This window comes from Triturus cristatus, chromosome 1_1, assembly GCF_964204655.1.
Source record: "Triturus cristatus chromosome 1_1, aTriCri1.1, whole genome shotgun sequence".
Taxonomy (NCBI): Eukaryota; Metazoa; Chordata; class Amphibia; order Caudata; family Salamandridae; genus Triturus; species Triturus cristatus.
In genome coordinates this window covers 1,101,973,622-1,101,991,244 of record NC_140579.1, presented here as the reverse complement: position 1 = coordinate 1,101,991,244, position 17,623 = coordinate 1,101,973,622, and positions in this window count along the sequence as shown.

The following is a 17,623-nucleotide window of genomic DNA, read 5'->3' as shown; positions in this document are numbered from 1 at the left end:
AGGCAGCAGCCTCTTCTTCCGTGGGTAGCTGAAAGCCTGTAACACAAAATGCATGCGTTTTAAATATCCTGCCCCCAGTGGGTCCTTAGTGATGCATGCAGGGACATGTGGTCCTTTGTTTCGTGTAACATTATTAACAGCAATTTTCTTACTTTAAAAAGCCCTTCAGTGGGCCCCGCAATGCAAGGCAGACTCATTAGTTCCATATTGGCAGTGCTGTTTAGCATATCGGCAAAGTTCCTGTTTGCACAGCCTCTTTAATTTTCAAGTTGGTGCAGACCTCCACGGCAGGACATCCGTGCCGTTAAATTGTTTTTCAATGGCCCAAGAGCTTCGAGGTCGCACTCGACTACCAATTACCACTTCGGTTCAATTCACAAGGAAGCCAGCCTCTGCATGTCAGGTAAAATCTTTTATTCTTCCCAAACGCGTTTCGAGGCAGCAGCCTCTTCTTCCGTGGGTAGCTGAAAGCCTGTAACACAAAATGCATGCGTTTTAAATATCCTGCACCCAGTGGGTCCTTAGTGATGCATGCAGGGACATGTGGTCCTTTGTTTCGTGTAACATTATTAACAGCAATTTTCTTACTTTAAAAAGCCCTTCAGTGGGCCCCGCAATGCAAGGCAGACTCATTAGTTCCATATTGGCAGTGCTGTTTAGCATATCGGCAAAGTTCCTGTTTGCACAGCCTCTTTAATTTTCAAGATGGTGCAGACCTCCACGGCAGGACATCCGTGCAGTTAAACTGTTTTTCAATGGCCCAAGAGCTTCGAGGTCGCACTCGACTGCCAATTACCACTTCGGTTCAATTCAAAAGGAAGCCAGCCTCTGCATGTCAGGTAAAATCTTTTATTCTTCCCAAACGCGTTTCGAGGCAGCAGCCTCTTCTTCCGTGGGTAGCTGAAAGCCTGTAACACAAAATGCATGCGTTTTAAATATCCTGCCCCCAGTGGGTCCTTAGTGATGCATGCAGGGACATGTGGTCCTTTGTTTCGTGTAACATTATTAACAGCAATTTTCTTACTTTAAAAAGCCCTTCAGTGGGCCCCGCAATGCAAGGCAGACTCATTAGTTCCATATTGGCAGTGCTGTTTAGCATATCGGCAAAGTTCCTGTTTGCACAGCCTCTTTAATTTTCAAGATGGTGCAGACCTCCACGGCAGGACATCCGTGCAGTTAAATTGTTTTTCAATGGCCCAAGAGCTTCGAGGTCGCACTCGACTGCCAATTACCACTTCAGTTCAATTCACAAGGAAGCCAGCCTCTGCATGTCAGGTAAAATCTTTTATTCTTCCCAAACGCGTTTCGAGGCAGCAGCCTCTTCTTCCGTGGGTAGCTGAAAGCCTGTAACACAAAATGCATGCGTTTTAAATATCCTGCCCCCAGTGGGTCCTTAGTGATGCATGCAGGGACATGTGGTCCTTTGTTTCGTGTAACATTATTAACAGCAATTTTCTTACTTTAAAAAGCCCTTCAGTGGGCCCCGCAATGCAAGGCAGACTCATTAGTTCCATATTGGCAGTGCTGTTTAGCATATCGGCAAAGTTCCTGTTTGCACAGCCTCTTTAATTTTCAAGATGGTGCAGACCTCCACGGCAGGACATCCGTGCAGTTAAATTGTTTTTCAATGGCCCAAGAGCTTCGAGGTCGCACTCGACTGCCAATTACCACTTCGGTTCAATTCACAAGGAAGCCAGCCTCTGCATGTCAGGTAAAATCTTTTATTCTTCCCAAACGCGTTTCGAGGCAGCAGCCTCTTCTTCCGTGGGCAGCTGAAAGCCTGTAACACAAAATGCATGCGTTTTAAATATCCTGCCCCCAGTGGGTCCTTAGTGATGCATGCAGGGACATGTGGTCCTTTGTTTCGTGTAACATTATTAACAGCAATTTTCTTACTTTAAAAAGCCCTTCAGTGGGCCCCGCAATGCAAGGCAGACTCATTAGTTCCATATTGGCAGTGCTGTTTAGCATATCGGCAAAGTTCCTGTTTGCACAGCCTCTTTAATTTTCAAGATGGTGCAGACCTCCACGGCAGGACATCCGTGCAGTTAAATTGTTTTTCAATGGCCCAAGAGCTTCGAGGTCGCACTCGACTGCCAATTACCACTTCGGTTCAATTCACAAGGAAGCCAGCCTCTGCATGTCAGGTAAAATCTTTTATTCTTCCCAAACGCGTTTCGAGGCAGCAGCCTCTTCTTCCGTGGGTAGCTGAAATCCTGTAACACAAAATGCATGCGTTTTAAATATCCTGCCCCCAGTGGGTCCTTAGTGATGCATGCAGGGACATGTGGTCCTTTGTTTCGTGTAACATTATTAACAGCAATTTTCTTACTTTAAAAAGCCCTTCAGTGGGCCCCGCAATGCAAGGCAGACTCATTAGTTCCATATTGGCAGTGCTGTTTAGCATATCGGCAAAGTTCCTGTTTGCACAGCCTCTTTAATTTTCAAGATGGTGCAGACCTCCACGGCAGGACATCCGTGCAGTTAAATTGTTTTTCAATGGCCCAAGAGCTTCGAGGTCGCACTCGACTGACAATTACCACTTCGGTTCAATTCACAAGGAAGCCAGCCTCTGCATGTCAGGTAAAATCTTTTATTCTTCCCAAACGCGTTTCGAGGCAGCAGCCTCTTCTTCCGTGGGTAGCTGAAAGCCTGTAACACAAAATGCATGCGTTTTAAATATCCTGCCCCCAGTGGGTCCTTAGTGATGCATGCAGGGACATGTGGTCCTTTGTTTCGTGTAACATTATTAACAGCAATTTTCTTACTTTAAAAAGCCCTTCAGTGGGCCCCGCAATGCAAGGCAGACTCATTAGTTCCATATTGGCAGTGCTGTTTAGCATATCGGCAAAGTTCCTGTTTGCACAGCCTCTTTAATTTTCAAGTTGGTGCAGACCTCCACGGCAGGACATCCGTGCCGTTAAATTGTTTTTCAATGGCCCAAGAGCTTCGAGGTCGCACTCGACTACCAATTACCACTTCGGTTCAATTCAAAAGGAAGCCAGCCTCTGCATGTCAGGTAAAATCTTTTATTCTTCCCAAACGCGTTTCGAGGCAGCAGCCTCTTCTTCCGTGGGTAGCTGAAAGCCTGTAACACAAAATGCATGCATTTTAAATATCCTGCCCCCAGTGGGTCCTTAGTGATGCATGCAGGGACATGTGGTCCTTTGTTTCGTGTAACATTATTAACAGCAATTTTCTTACTTTAAAAAGCCCTTCAGTGGGCCCCGCAATGCAAGGCAGATTCATTAGTTCCATATTGGCAGTGCTGTTTAGCATATCGGCAAAGTTCCTGTTTGCACAGCCTCTTTAATTTTCAAGATGGTGCAGACCTCCACGGCAGGACATCCGTGCAGTTAAATTGTTTTTCAATGGCCCAAGAGCTTCGAGGTCGCACTCGACTGCCAATTACCACTTCGGTTCAATTCACAAGGAAGCCAGCCTCTGCATGTCAGGTAAAATCTTTTATTCTTCCCAAACGCGTTTAGAGGCAGCAGCCTCTTCTTCCGTGGGTAGCTGAAAGCCTGTAACACAAAATGCATGCGTTTTAAATATCCTGCCCCCAGTGGGTCCTTAGTGATGCATGCAGGGACATGTGGTCCTTTGTTTCGTGTAACATTATTAACAGCAATTTTCTTACTTTAAAAAGCCCTTCAGTGGGCCCCGCAATGCAAGGCAGACTCATTAGTTCCATATTGGCAGTGCTGTTTAGCATATCAGCAAAGTTCCTGTTTGCACAGCCTCTTTAATTTTCAAGATGGTGCAGACCTCCACGGCAGGACATCCGTGCAGTTAAATTGTTTTTCAATGGCCCAAGAGCTTCGAGGTCGCACTCGACTGCCAATTACCACTTCGGTTCAATTCACAAGGAAGCCAGCCTCTGCATGTCAGGTAAAATCTTTTATTCTTCCCAAACGCGTTTCGAGGCAGCAGCCTCTTCTTCCGTGGGCAGCTGAAAGCCTGTAACACAAAATGCATGCGTTTTAAATATCCTGCCCCCAGTGGGTCCTTAGTGATGCATGCAGGGACATGTGGTCCTTTGTTTCGTGTAACATTATTAACAGCAATTTTCTTACTTTAAAAAGCCCTTCAGTGGGCCCCGCAATGCAAGGCAGACTCATTAGTTCCATATTGGCAGTGCTGTTTAGCATATCGGCAAAGTTCCTGTTTGCACAGCCTCTTTAATTTTCAAGATGGTGCAGACCTCCACGGCAGGACATCCGTGCAGTTAAATTGTTTTTCAATGGCCCAAGAGCTTCGAGGTCGCACTCGACTGCCAATTACCACTTCGGTTCAATTCACAAGGAAGCCAGCCTCTGCATGTCAGGTAAAATCTTTTATTCTTCTCAAACGCGTTTCGAGGCAGCAGCCTCTTCTTCCGTGGGTAGCTGAAAGCCTGTAACACAAAATGCATGCGTTTTAAATATCCTGCCCCCAGTGGGTCCTTAGTGATGCATGCAGGGACATGTGGTCCTTTGTTTCGTGTAACATTATTAACAGCAATTTTCTTACTTTAAAAAGCCCTTCAGTGGGCCCCGCAATGCAAGGCAAACTCATTAGTTCCATATTGGCAGTGCTGTTTAGCATATCGGCAAAGTTCCTGTTTGCACAGCCTCTTTAATTTTCAAGATGGTGCAGACCTCCACGGCAGGACATCCGTGCAGTTAAATTGTTTTTCAATGGCTCAAGAGCTTCGAGGTCGCACTCGACTGCCAATTGCCACTTCGGTTCAATTCACAAGGAAGCCAGCCTCTGCATGTCAGGTAAAATCTTTTATTCTTCCCAAACGCGTTTCTAGGCAGCAGCCTCTTCTTCCGTGGGTAGCTGAAAGCCTGTAACACAAAATGCATGCGTTTTAAATATCCTGCCCCCAGTGGGTCCTTAGTGATGCATGCAGGGACATGTGGTCCTTTGTTTCGTGTAACATTATTAACAGCAATTTTCTTACTTTAAAAAGCCCTTCAGTGGGCCCCGCAATGCAAGGCAGACTCATTAGTTCCATATTGGCAGTGCTGTTTAGCATATCGGCAAAGTTCCTGTTTGCACAGCCTCTTTAATTTTCAAGATGGTGCAGACCTCCACGGCAGGACATCCGTGCAGTTAAATTGTTTTTCAATGGCCCAAGAGCTTCGAGGTCGCACTCGACTGCCAATTACCACTTCGGTTCAATTCACAAGGAAGCCAGCCTCTGCATGTCAGGTAAAATCTTTTATTCTTCCCAAACGCGTTTCGAGGCAGCAGCCTCTTCTTCCGTGGGTAGCTGAAAGCCTGTAACACAAAATGCATGCGTTTTAAATATCCTGCCCCCAGTGGGTCCTTAGTGATGCATGCAGGGACATGTGGTCCTTTGTTTCGTGTAACATTATTAACAGCAATTTTCTTACTTTAAAAAGCCCTTCAGTGGGCCCCGCAATGCAAGGCAGACTCATTAGTTCCATATTGGCAGTGCTGTTTAGCATATCGGCAAAGTTCCTGTTTGCACAGCCTCTTTAATTTTCAAGATGGTGCAGACCTCCACGGCAGGACATCCGTGCAGTTAAATTGTTTTTCAATGGCCCAAGAGCTTCGAGGTCGCACTCGACTACCAATTACCACTTCGGTTCAATTCACAAGGAAGCCAGCCTCTGCATGTCAGGTAAAATCTTTTATTCTTCCCAAACGCGTTTCGAGGCAGCAGCCTCTTCTTCCGTGGGTAGCTGAAAGCCTGTAACACAAAATGCATGCGTTTTAAATATCCTGCCCCCAGTGGGTCCTTAGTGATGCATGCAAGGACATGTGGTCCTTTGTTTCGTGTAACATTATTAACAGCAATTTTCTTACTTTAAAAAGCCCTTCAGTGGGCCCCGCAATGCAAGGCAGACTCATTAGTTCCATATTGGCAGTGCTGTTTAGCATATCGGCAAAGTTCCTGTTTGCACAGCCTCTTTAATTTTCAAGATGATGCAGACCTCCACGGCAGGACATCCGTGCAGTTAAATTGTTTTTCAATGGCCCAAGAGCTTCGAGGTCGCACTCGACTGCCAATTACCACTTCGGTTCAATTCACAAGGAAGCCAGCCTCTGCATGTCAGGTAAAATCTTTTATTCTTCCCAAACGCGTTTCGAGGCAGCAGCCTCTTCTTCCGTGGGTAGCTGACATGCAGAGGCTGGCTTCCTTGTGAATTGAACCGAATTGGTAATTGGCAGTCGAGTGCGACCTCGAAGCTCTTGGGCCATTGAAAAACAATTTAACTGCACAGATGTCCTGCCGTGGAGGTCTGCACCATCTTGAAAATTAAAGAGGCTGTGCAAACAGGAACTTTGCCGATATGCTAAACAGCACTGCTAATATTGAACTAATGAGTCTGCATTGCATTGCGGGGCCCACTGAATGGCTTTTTAAAGTAAGAAAATTGCTGTTAATAATGTTACACGAAACAAAGGACCACATGTCCCTGCATGCATCACTAAGGACCCACTGGGGGCAGGATATTTAAAACGCATGCATTTTGTGTTACAGGCTTTCAGCTACCCACGGAAGAAGAGGCTGCTGCCTCGAAACGCGTTTGGGAAGAATAAAAGATTTTACCTGACATGCAGAGGCTGGCTTCCTTGTGAATTGAACTGAAGTGGTAATTGGCAGTCGAGTGCGACCTCGAAGCTCTTGGGCCATTGAAAAACAATTTAACTGCACGGATGTCCTGCCGTGGAGGTCTGCACCATCTTGAAAATTAAAGAGGCTGTGCAAACAGGAACTTTGCCGATATGCTAAACAGCACTGCCAATATGGAACTAATGAGTCTGCCTTGCATTGCGGGGCCCACTGAAGGGCTTTTTAAAGTAAGAAAATTGCTGTTAATAATGTTACACGAAACAAAGGACCACATGTCCCTGCATGCATCACTAAGGACCCACTGGGGGCAGGATATTTAAAACGCATGCATTTTGTGTTACAGGCTTTCAGCTACCCACGGAAGAAGAGGCTGCTGCCTCGAAACGCGTTTGGGAAGAATAAAAGATTTTACCTGACATGCAGAGGCTGGCTTCCTTGTGAATTGAACCGAAGTGGTAATTGGCAGTCGAGTGCGACCTCGAAGCTCTTGGGCCATTGAAAAACAATTTAACTGCACGGATGTCCTGCCGTGGAGGTCTGCACCATCTTGAAAATTAAAGAGGCTGTGCAAACAGGAACTTTGCCGATATGCTAAACAGCACTGCCAATATGGAACTAATGAGTCTGCCTTGCATTGCGGGGCCCACTGAAGGGCTTTTTAAAGTAAGAAAATTGCTGTTAATAATGTTACACGAAACAAAGGACCACATGTCCCTGCATGCATCACTAAGGACCCACTGGGGGCAGGATATCTAAAACGCAGCAATTTTGTGTTACAGGCTTTCAGCTACCCACGGAAGAAGAGGCTGCTGCCTCGAAACGCGTTTGGGAAGAATAAAAGATTTTACCTGACATGCAGAGGCTGGCTTCCTTGTGAATTGAACCGAAGTGGTAATTGGCAGTCGAGTGCGACCTCGAAGCTCTTGGGCCATTGAAAAACAATATATATATATATATAGGCTTGGTATAACAGTGTGGACTATCAGTGAAGACCTGCTACTTGCATGATGATAGTAGGGCAAACAGTATCAAGATTTTTACAGTTTGTATAGCGTGATGAACTCGACCCGATGGTATCCTAGCACTTTGCATAGTTGGTGGAGAGACAGTTACCAGAGTTACATAAGGTTAAATACAATTACATAGAATAGATGGAAATACATAGCAACAGCGTTTACAGAAATATACTATGAACAGTGATAGCTATACTAATGACACACGAAGTGAAAGCAGTTATGTTACATTCTCAAATCACAAATGACTTCCAGTAAGCTATCCCTTTAAGGCATGCGACATGTGTACTTTTATGTAGGTTCTAGGTTCCATTTGGAGCCTCCAAGGTGAACTATTCTGTTGTAAAGGGCAGTTACATCTGAACCCTGAGATTGATGGATGTACTATTGCTGTGCTGTAAATAAACCATCTTTTCAAGTTTTAAGGATTGAATTTTAATATTTGGCGACGAGCGGCGAAAGAAGACACTCCTGCCTTTATCCAGCACGGGAGCGGAGTAACCCACGTTTTATGGGGAAAAGTTGTTTTTCTCTTTTTGGTGTTTTTTTCCTCTTCTACCTTGAATATCTACGTACTCAATTCATGCGAGGATTACTGTTCTACAATAATTCCTGCCACGTTGTATTGTTTTAAGACTGGTTGCGCTGCCGTTTAAGGGACATCACATCACACCATTTTTTTGTGTGGTTTAAAACCCTTGTATGCAGTGCGGAGTCTCGTGGAGCACACGCAAGATTCACATGCAATCTTGGATTTTTTTTGGCAGGTTTAGCGGACTGTCACTACGAAAATAAAACATCGGCAACCAGGTTACCGGGTGTGCATTCTTCAAACCAAGCGCTCACCGTTAACCTCGCTCCACGGTTCGCGCCATTCCTCCTCACAGTTCCAAGGAATACGGGACTACGGCTCACAGTGCTGACATCACCACGCCAACGCTACGTGTGCGTTGCGTGCGTCAGACAGCCATGTTGTTGTGTGGTTACTTAGCAACCAACTAATCAACACGGAAGTCAAATCCTAACGAAACCGGCGGTGGCTATCACAGTCTTTCAGTCTATTACAGTGATATCGCTAGTTAATGATATCGAGGGAGCCAATGTAAGAATATTTAATGAATTACAGATCAACTACAGAAGAACCATAACAAGTGAGTTTATGAACTATAGCTGGTTATTTATTATGGTTTTATTTATTTCAAGTGTATCTTAGTTCAAGGGAAGTGTGCAGTGACTTATATCTTCAACAAATTCTCATTGTTTTTACTGTTCATATCTTTAAAAAAAAAAAAAAACAATTTGAAGCTCTAGGTAAATTTCTTCAAAACAAAGGTGATCCGCCCATACCTTGGCCACGTTGGAAAGAGGAGTTTATTAACTACATGAAAGCCATAGATGGAGAACGCATGGGCGCAGAAAGAAAAGAAAGCATTCTACTTCACTGTCTTGGCTCGGAGGGTCAAGAAGTATTCAGAACTTTGCCTCAAGTTGTTCCCCAGATGGGGCAGGGTGATAATATAAATGTGTATGTAGAAGCCTTGACCAGATTAGAAAAAAGATTCAAACCAACATCAAACATTGCCCTGAACAGATTGAAATTTTATACCAGGGCACAAAAAGATGAGGAATCTTTCGACGATTTTCTTATGGCTTTGAGAGCGTTAAGTCTACACTGCAACTTCGGAAACATCACCGATGAAATGATTCGGGATCAAATAATTGTTCACGTTAAGAACAAGAAGATACAAGAAAAACTATGGGTCATGGGGGATCCAAAGTTAGATGAAGCTATAGCTATAGCCAAATCCACGGAGCTGTCAGAAAAATGGATGGATGTAGTAAGCCAAAAGTCCATTAAGTCCACTGCGGAAGAAGAAATATGTGTTGTCAAATCTAAGGGAGAAACTAAAAATCCCAACATACTACAAGGAAAACCCAAACAGAGTTACGGTAACTTTTCAGGAAGGAAGCAAGATCATCCTAATAATTCTTATGTTTGCTATACATGTGGGAGCAGATCACATATTGCCTCTTTTCAAGGATGTCCAGCTATTAATAAAGAGTGTAAAGTTTGTGGCAGTATAGGACATTTCAGCAATGTTTGCAGAGATAGACGTCCCAATGGGCAAGCACGCAACGTGTCCGGGGGTTTGGATACAAATAAAGTTACAAGCGTGAATGACAGCCAAGATCGTGACAGGGGTTTTGTTGTATCCATTACACATATGGGTCCAGAAAAAGGGAACTGTATGAAGTCTCCCAAATGTTCTTTTGATGTACTTGGCACTAACTTGGAACTCATGGTGGACTCGGGTTCGCCGTGGACAATTATTAGTAGGGAGTATTTTAATGAAAAATTACAAAATATTTGTGATATTAAGGATATGCAACAACCCGACATTCACGCTGAAAGTTTTGATGGTTCAAAAATTGACATGGAAGGTTTCTTTAGAGTACTTTTAGGATTTAGGGGAAGAGCTGCTAATGTGAAGTTGTATGTTGCAACCAAAGGGGTAAATGTGCTAGGGTGGCGTGATCAGTGGGAACTAGGCATTATCTTAAATCCACGTTCTAAAGATCCGATTTCTTTATGTAATGAGCTGGACATGTTAATGGTTACAACGGTAAACCACGCTTCAGTAACCAATAATAGTATGTCACGCATAAGTTTGACAAAGTATTCTGTGATAAGTTAGGAAAGTTAAAGAATTTTTCACACAGGATCGTTCTAAAGGATAATGCGATACCGGTCAAACAAAAGTTAAGAGGGGTACCCATTAATGTCAGAGATGAACTGAAAGACATGTTGCAAGACTTGTTGAAAGATAATATTATTGAACCAATCGAATCTGCTGAATGGGTTTCACCCATAGTTTTAGTACGCAAGCCTGATCAGAAGTTGCGTGTCTGTGTTGACTTAAGAGCATTAAACTCTAACATTATAATTGATTGTCACCCTCTTCCCAACATCACTGAACTTGTCTCACTGTTTGATGGTGCTCAGATTTTTTCGACACTCGATCTTAGATCTGCGTACCATCAAATTGAGCTAACGGAGGAGTCAAAGAAGTATACGGCATTTATCACCCCACTTGGACTTTTCCAATACACCAGGATGCCTTTTGGGTTGTCATCAGCTGCTTCTGTTTTTCAGAGAGTCATGTTTCAGATCTTCAAAGATATTGATGTGTATGTAAAGTGCTTCCAGGATGACATTTTGGTCTTTTCAAAGAATGAAAGTGAACATGAGGCACACTTAAATGAAGTATGCAAGAGGTTAGAGGAAGCTGGGCTTACTCTTAAGGCACACAAATGCAATTTATTCAGACGCTCAGTAGAGTATTTAGGGCATACCCTGTCTGGAAATGGTTTGGTTCCTAAGAAATCCAACGTCGATGCTATTTTAAAAGCTCCTGCCCAGATTAACAAAGAACAGTTATTATCTTTTTCCGGTATGTGTGAATACTACAGCAAATTTGTTGAAAAGTTTGATACCAAGATGGAACCCCTAAGGAAGTTATTAAGACAAAAGGTAGCATTTGATTGGGGTGAAGAACAATGTAAAGCTTTCTTAGATATCAAAAATGATATAGTTAATGCCCCTACACTTAAACCGTTTAAAATGAGAAGAGAATGTATTGTCACGGTGGATGCCAGTCTATATGGGCTTGGTAGTGTTCTATCACAAAGAGATGGGGGAAAAGAGTGGAATGTAGCTTTTTCATCCAGAACTCTTAATGAGACAGAGCGTAAGTATGCTGTTATTGAAAGGGAATTGCTGGCTTGTGTTTGGGAGGTGGAAGACTATAGAATGTATGTGTGGGGAAGCAAATTTGTACTCCGAACGGATCACAAACCTTTGGTCCATATTTTGACAGCAGGTGGTGGTTGGAATTCCACAGATAGAATAGCTCGGTTGACTTCAAGACTTCAAGAATATAATTTCACGGTTGAATTCATACCTGGAAAGAAAAATGTAACTGCAGATTTCTTGTCACGTCTTCCCTGTGACGATGGTAATTGTAGTGTCAGGTTGGTTAAGGAAGTAGACTTTGTGTTAGGTATTTCTGATGTGATTCCTTCACAGTACCAAGAAATCACGGAACAACTTTGGAAAGAGAGCCAAGAAGCAGATGACAAATGGGTTCTTCTCAGAAAATGTGTAATGGAAGGTTGGCCAAGGAAGGATCATGTAAGGTCAGAGTTACTACCGTATTTCCAAGTAGCTGATGAGTTGCTTTGTGAGGGAGAGTTCCTGTTAAAAGCGGGTAAATGCATTCCTCCACATGGTATTCAAGAATTGATCCTCAAATTAGCACACAAAACATATCCTAGCATATCTGCGATGAAACGTCTGATAAGATCCTATTTTTGGTGGCCAGGTATGGATAGGCTGATTGACCGTACTGTCAGAGAATGTAATGAGTGTTGTTCCAATGACAAGATGTTGAAAATTCATATTCCTCCGTTAAAAACAGTTCAATGGCCAAAAGAACCGTGGAAGAAGGTCGCGTTTGATATTTCAGGTCCGTTTTATATGTTACCTGAAATGTCACGCTTTGCGCTAGTTTTAATTGATTATCACTCCAAATGGCCTGAGGTCAAGTTTGTACCTAAAGCGACCACAAGTGCGGGTATAAGCTTCTTTAAAGAAGTTTTCTCACGAGAAGGTTGTCCGTCCACTCTTATTTCTGATAATGGAGTGCAACTTGTTTCTTTTGAGATGGAAAATTTTCTTAAAGGGTGTGGCATACAACACATTCGTACCTCACTGTATGAACCTCATGAGAATGGTCAGGTGGAGCGGTTCAACCGAGTGCTTAAGAATTTTGTATTTGAATCCTTAAAACAAAAGGGTAATTGGTTGAGTGTGCTCAGGGAAAAACTGTGGGTATATCGCATTACCCCACATTCCACTACAGAGAGCAGTCCATTCAAATTACTTAAAGGTAGAGATCCAGCTTCGGAGGTATGTCCTTGGTGGTTCAGAGAAAAATGTAAGGAATTCATTGAGCAAAAGGTAAATTTACATGAAACTGCTAATAGGATTGAACACAAACAAGGTAAGACTAGATTGTGGTTTGACAACAAGTGGAAATCAAAGGAGCCAGATTGGATGGTGGGTGATTGGGTCAGAATATTGAAACCTGCAATGGTTAATAAGGGAGTTAGTAAGTATGGTAGACCTATACAAATCAAGAAGGTGTTCAAGAACAGTGTAATCACCCAAGATGGGAGAGTCTGGAATTCCAGGAGGTTAGCCAAATGTCCTTTTCAGAATGGTAGACATTTGGGTATACATAAAAATGATGTTGCTGGCAATGATAGTTCACATATAGTGCAATGTGATGGATCAGTGGCGTCAAGGGTTAAAAGTAATGTGCGCATTAGAAATGCACCTAGATCATTCTGTGATTATGTTTAATGTTGTTCCATATCTAATTTGTTTGGTAATAAGGGGGATGTATTACATTCTCAAATCACAAATGACTTCCAGTAAGCTATCCCTTTAAGGCATGCGACATGTGTACTTTTATGTATGTTCTAGGTTCCATTTGGAGCCTCCAAGGTGAACTATTCTGTTGTAAAGGGCAGTTACATCTGAACCCTGAGATTGATGGATGTACTATTGCCGTGCTGTAAATAAACCATCTTTTCAAGTTTTAAGGATTGAATTTTAATAAGTTACATGAAATAATCGCAAATATATGACAACAGTGTCTAGGAAGGGCAGTGGTGTGTGTCGACTAAGGAAACGGTGTGTGCATAAGCTATAATGTTGGTGTAAGAGAGTAAAAAAGGCATATAAGGATAACATAGTATATAAGTATATAATGCTTAAGTATAAGAGGCAGCTCACTGGCATTCCAGTGGCATCCTTGCCCAGGCTGGGGCTGTATCTTGTCCTTGAGCCAGTATGTAGATAGGGGATGACCCCCTCGCCTTCAGTGCTCAGGCAGGCGATGGGGTGAAGCTGCCAGATCTCTGATGGCATTCGGAAATGCCCTAGATTACAAGACAGTAGAACGTAGCATAGGGTGCAGGAGGAATCCCTAGACTAGTGCAAAACTAGAATAATGATGGAACGATTCTGCAATCTCGCTGCGGGACGTTCACCGTTGTAAGATGCAATCTTCAGGACTACAATAGGCAAGGGTAGCAGGCAGGATCATCCTAGTGCTCGGTTAACGCTATCAGGCCAATGTAAGTATGGGGTAGCTCTCGAGCATGATGTGGTATTCTTGGTCTAGCTGGGGCTGCATAACGACGGACCTCAGGCAGTTGGTATTTAGAGAAGGGACACCCCTCGCCTCCAGATCCCAGGCAGGTGATAAGTGTAGAGCGCCGGATCTCTGTTGGGCATGGTGCTGGGCACTAGCACCTTCAGCAGGGTAGATCAAGTGTCCCTGGAACAGGACTGAAAATGTTGCTGCGGGATGGGGAGTGGAGTGCCCAGGACACATTTTTGGTTTCTCATACCCCTCTGAGCAGCATAAGATCTCTGTTATAGCCACTGTTTACACCTATTCTCAGCTGTACAGGGTCGGAAGAATGTTGGCCTCGGTTCCAGCAAGGCAAGGGCCCAACGGAGCGGCTTTTCTGGGGATTTACGCCGAAGTGGTTATTCCTAGCCCGGGGAGCTACCTGCGGGAGCCTCTTAACAGTCAGCCATCTTGCCTTCTCATGAGAACTTTAAGAGTGAGCTTAGTTGGACTAGAGAGGGCGAACTGTATGCTTTATTCTCACCGCTTCTCCCTGTATGACTTTTGGGTCTTCCTAGAACTATCCTCATAGCCTGTAAATTATGTTGTTGGGCTGCAGTTATACTGTGCTTGTATCATACTTCTTCTTCTTATGAAATGCACTCTGTGGCCACTGTATATATATAAAACTGCAAAATAAATGCAAGAAGCCTTAAAGATTTTGCATTAATGTACATATTTGTCTGTTATTCCCCATTCATCACTTAATTGCAACCTCAGTTTTGAAGGTATCTTTCAGTAAAAAAATTAAAAAAAACAGTCAGTTCTATTTGACCACTCCTGCATACCAACAATTGCATTAGAGGCTGTTGCCCCTATCGCAGTTGTTAAAAGCCCGGGCCTTATGCAAGGGCCTGAAACGAGGGAAAGGGCCTTCAGCCACCATTACACCCTGAGGCAGAAGGGTTATAATGCTATTAGACTATTCAGCCCACTCAGAGTTGAATGTTTCAAAGAAGAAAAAGAAAGGCAAACTTTGGAAGGTTAGAGCAAAAGGTCTATGAAGACATCATCGGTCCGGAGCTACCCCAACATTCCAATGTTTTAATATGAATTTTAGTATATCCCTTTGTTTGATGATGTCTGCTCAGGATTTGAGACCAACTGAGACATGATTTAATGAATGACCCCTTTAAGTCAACTACACAAACTTCTCAGATTTTATGAACTGCTTGTGAGAAAGTGGGTTTCGGTTGCAGTAAACCCCCCCCTTTTTTTTTTTTGTTGCCAGACTACTGATGCTCTTTGACTTGATGTGCTCTGGGGCCCTGCAAATCAGGACCCCAGGGCTTGTGTTATTTCCCCAAAACAAAACCCAATTGACAGCTCTGGCCACAGGTAGTTCCCTAGTAAATGGTACCCCATGTACCCAAGGCACTGGGACCAGAGAAGGATCCTGAGGGCTGTAGCACCAATTGTGCCACCCTTAGAGGCCCTGTACCCTGGCACACACACACTGCCTTTGCAGGCTGAGTGTCTGGGTGCCGAACAAAACAAAGAGACGACATGGCACACATCCCTGTGTGCCATGCCCACAAACCACTGCCCTGGCATACATCAGTCACCCCTCTAGCTGGGTGCCCTATGCGGAGTGGTGAGGGTACAGGTGCATGAACCCTGTACCCCTACAGTGCCCAGGTCCATTCCTGGGCCCTGTAAGTGCAGGGCTGCCATTAAGAGTATATGGTGCTGGGAGGTTGTCATTACGAACTCCACAGCACCATAATGGCTACACTGACGACTGGGAAGTTTGGTATCAAACTTCTCAGCACTTTGAACCCACACTGATGCCAGTGTGGGATTTAATGCAAAATGCACGACAGAGGGCATCTTAGAGATGCCCCCTGAAACTTGACCAACTCCCAGTGACCTGACTGAGTGGCTGCGCAGGCTGCCACCACCAAACATGTTTCTGGACCCCTGGGTCGAGAGCTTGCTGCTCTCGGGGGCCTGAAACAATGCACATCCTGGGACGAGGTGCCAAGCCTCCTCCCCCAGGATGGGTGGGGTTCACGAAGGAGAAGATTCAAAGGCATGCCGCCTTTGTGAGTTTCTCCAGACCACTTGCTGTACTCAGCAACTGGTCCCCACTGGTTCTACCCCCCACTTTGGGCGGGAGACCTGGCGGGAAAAAAAAAGTGAGGAAGAGAGGTGTGCCCACCTCTGCCAACTCCACCCCTAAGGTGGGGGAAGCGAGGTGAAGCACAACCTCGAGTCCCTGCCATCTTGAGGATGGGGGGACCCAGCCAAGCAGGGACATGCTCCTGCCCCCTTTCCACTGGAGAGTGGCAGAATAGGGGGTGTACCCACCCAAAGGGAAGGGACCCATTGGTCCCTGCCCTTTACCTACCTGTAACACCCCTAAATTTAGTATTTAGGGGCACCCTGAACCTTCCTTCCTCAGATCCAGCAACCACAAGAAAAGAAGGATGAGAAGCCGTGCAGAGCGAACAAGAGGACGACGCCCACTGACTTGGCCCCAGCCCTACAGGCCTGTCTCCCCTCGAACCTGCTCCTGCGAAACCCCGGCGTGTCCAGCGGCCAGCAACTTCAAAAACCCCAGAGGGCCTGCCTGCATTCACTTTCCAAGCTGTTTCTCCCGTGAACACCAGACATGTTTGAACTGCAGCTTCTGGTGTCAGCCAGGACCCGCGAATCCAGGACCCTCTGCACCCGCCGAGCCCGGCCTGTGTTTGAGTGAACAAACACCACGAGGAAGTCCCCCCGGCAATCCTGACCCGAGCTCCGGCGACCCCTGACCTGCCTCAAGCCTCCAGACGATGCCTGCAGCCTCAATCCAGGAGACCCTCCTACCACGACCAGAGCGGGTAAGAAAATCCGACGTCTAAAGGCACCCCTGCACCCGATGCCCCACGGCCTTGTGTGCCCAACCCAGTGGTGCCTAACCATCCATCTACATCCCAACTTACCCCTCGAACTGGTGGTCACTCCTGGATGATCTTCTTCCCCGAGCCTGCAGTGTTTCTTTGTCCCGGAGAATTTCCATTTAATTCAACTGAGCGCCCAACCTCAAAACTGCACCCTGCACCCGGCTGCCCTAGTGCCGCTGAGGGTGTCCCTTTGGTGCTAACTTGGTCCCCAACGTGCCCTGAGCTTAACCCTAGGAGCTTTGCTCCCACAACCCTGTGGCCTGCTTGCCAGCAGCCACCAACCGGAGTCCCCTATCACCCGTAGGATAACATTGGGCCTCAACACTCTGCACCCGGCTGCCTGAGTGCCGCTGAAGGTGCAACAACCACTGACCCTGGGAGACCCCTGAGTCTTGCCCCAGAACCTTAACTCTGCCAGCCGAGTACTTACCTGAAAGCCGATAACTTACATTTTCTCTATAGGGTAACATTGACTGGTTTTCACTTGGAAATTCTTCTGTCGAGTTTTGGAACTTTGAAATATTCACTAAAATTCGTCTGGTTAGCAAAATCGAAACTACTCACCTGTTCTCAGGAGAGATCCCAGTGCTGGATCTAGGTACCCAGCACTGACTAGGAAAAATAATTACAACTGTGATTTTCCGATTTCCTCCCATAGGATAACATTGGTGATTCTATGTGAAAAAGTTTCTAAGTGTCAACTTTTGAAATACAAGAATATTCTTTAAAAATCGTGCAAACTACAAAAACGTAATTACTTACCTGTTTTAAGTAGATGTCCCAGTGCTGAATCTAGGAGTCAGCACTGGATTACAAAAATAACACAAAAGTAACTTACCTGCTAAGTGAATTTCCTCCCATAGG